General features: G+C 33.2%; 1 pseudogene; it reads left to right on the top strand.

Annotated features, from left to right (window-relative positions):
• The first annotated feature begins 1,695 nt into the window (after nucleotides 1-1,695).
• LOC147345910 (U2 spliceosomal RNA) lies at nucleotides 1,696-1,809 on the top strand (annotated as a pseudogene).
• Nucleotides 1,810-2,599: the final 790 nt, after the last annotated feature.

Here is a 2,599-nt window from a genome sequence, read left to right as displayed (position 1 = left end):
CTGAGGTTCAAACAGCTGATGGTCAAGGCCTTGTCCAGCTTTGATTTTGCACGATAGTAAGCTTGGACAAGAAAGGGTCTCAGTTTGAAATGCATATCAGAGCAACATGGTAATTTATATAAGAAAGAAAAACATGTGCACTAGATATATTCATACTAAATAAAGAAAGAGATAAATCTGTATACTAGTTTTAACAGTTGTCGATATGGATGAAAATATTCTATGATGAGACAGCAACATAGCCTTGGTTTATTTACTTTCACAGTTTTAGAGAAATACATTGTATGCCAGAGGACAATATATTTATCATTTTCTTTGTGTAAAAACAAGCATTATTCTGTTGTTAGTGCATGCAGTGTTGTTATGTATATTTTTGTGCATATCACCAAGTGTACATGTGGAAGAATTTCCCTAGGACATACAACTAAGGATGGTGTATGTGGGTCACAAGATGTGAGTTATCTATTTTAATAGAAAATGCTAAATTGATTACTAAAGTGATTGTATCCGTATTCATTCCCACCAGCAATATGTAAAAATCAGTTACTCCCAGACAGCATCAACACTTGCCTCTTACTGATTTTCTATTAGAGTGTTGGGTGTGAAATACTCCCTTATAGAGATTTTACATTTCAATGTCGATTATTTACAAATTGAGGATTTTTCCATACCATCACGTGATGTCCCTTCCTCTTTTGTGAAATGCCAACTAAATAACCATACTGTGTGTGTGTTTTAAAAATATATTTCTCTAAATAAACTTCTTCCATATATTTTTCTTAAGAAGCAATAGAAGTTCTTTATATATTTTATTTAATCTTATCTAATTTTATGCATATGAAATATCTTCCTGCAGTGAGTGTTATCTTTTTATTATTTATGTAATAACCTTTTGAGAAATGAAAATGTTAATTCTAATATATTTATATTTACTGATTCTTTCATGGGTTACACATATTAGGTCTTGTTTAAGAAATTATTTTCTATGCTAAGGTCTTTAAGATGTTACTGTCTATTATTTTGCAATTTTGTCTTTACTATTTAGACATTTACATTTAATTTTTTAACCTACCTGATGATTCCTGTTAGTAGTGTTAGGTAGAGATCCAAATACATTTTTTAATGAACAATTGACTGTCCTGTGCTTAGTCACTCAGTTGTGTCCGACTCTTTGCAGCTGTATGGAGTGTAGCCTGCCACAATCCTTTGTCCATGGGGATTCTCCAGGCAAGAATACTGGAGTGGGTTGCCATGACCTCCTCCAGGGGATCTTCCCAACTGAGGGATGGAATCAGATCTCCCACATTACAGGTGGGTTCTTTACCATCTGAGGCACCAGGGGAGCTCCTCTGTCCATTGAGTTTTCCAGGTAAAAATATTGGAGTGAGTAGCCATTTCCTTCTCCAGGGGATCTTCTCCACCCAGGGATCAACCAGTCTCCTGCACTCCTGCATTGCAGGCGGATTCTTTACAATCTGAGCCATATACCTGGGATTAATCAACTTCCCAGGAGATGTTGTTGGTCTAACTTAGAAGGGTTCTTTCTCTTATCTCACTTGCATTTTCCCCCTAAATTAATTTCTATAACTTCACAATATATTTTGCTATTTGGTAATATGTTGACTATTCTTGATATCTGCAGTGTACTGTTTATTCTTATACTTTGCTTTCTGTACATATTTTAGAATCAACTCAATCGCTTCTCAGCCTTTTGGCTAAAATCAAGTGTAGAATCAACTCACTATTTTTTTTTTTTTTTAATGCTGTCAGAATTTTTCCTGGAATTTATCTGGGGTAAAATTACATCCTTTCACTATTGTTTCCTCTTATTTATGAGCATTGTATATGACTCCATTTGTTTAACTATTTTAATGTCTTCCAGTAAAGCTCTATACATTTTTTAATGAGGCTTGCAAATTCTATGCTTTAAAAAGATTCATACTTTATACCTTTAATTTTGGTGATTTTATATTGTTTTATCTTTTTTTTTTCTTTTTCCAAAATATTTATTTTACAGAAATGCAATGTATTGCATATACTAATTCTTAGTATTGAGCAACTTGCTAAATTATCTCATAATATTTTTCATAGCCAAATGTCCTTAGGAATGGCAATCTAACCATTTAAAAAGAAAGTTTAAAAGCCTATGAGAAATGGAGGCAAATAAGAAAATAAAACTTGAAGATATATAAGCGTTCTAGTCAACATCATTCTAATGATGGAAAAATTTACAATAAAATTCTCATGAATGGATTTTTACAAATCCTGTTTTTGTATGTTTTACTGGGATGTGTCTACTGCTAAGAAATTGTGTTCTGCCTTGTTCAGATACCAGGTTCTTTTCTTGTTGGAATGATGCTTTGGGGTTTATGATAGAAAAGTAAAATCTAACACCTTTCCCCTAACCTCCATCCCTTCTTCAAAAGAAACTGCTCTGTTTGATCCTCTTCGTGAAGTTCCTATTGACAGGACATCAATCATTTTATTTGTATACCACTTTTCACAGGACTAAATGTGCTTTACAGAATTAGTAACATCCCAGTTCCCAACATAGACTGACAGATTATTTGTTCAAAAGGCAAGCTTATCAAGTCTGCAC

Source organism: Bos grunniens, chromosome 24 (assembly GCF_055505025.1).
Source record: "Bos grunniens cultivar Pamir isolate PY7600 chromosome 24, Bosgru_T2T1.0, whole genome shotgun sequence".
Taxonomy (NCBI): domain Eukaryota; kingdom Metazoa; phylum Chordata; class Mammalia; order Artiodactyla; family Bovidae; genus Bos; species Bos grunniens.
The sequence above is the reverse complement of the archived record's forward strand: the minus strand, read 5'-3'. Positions and strand labels throughout refer to the sequence as shown.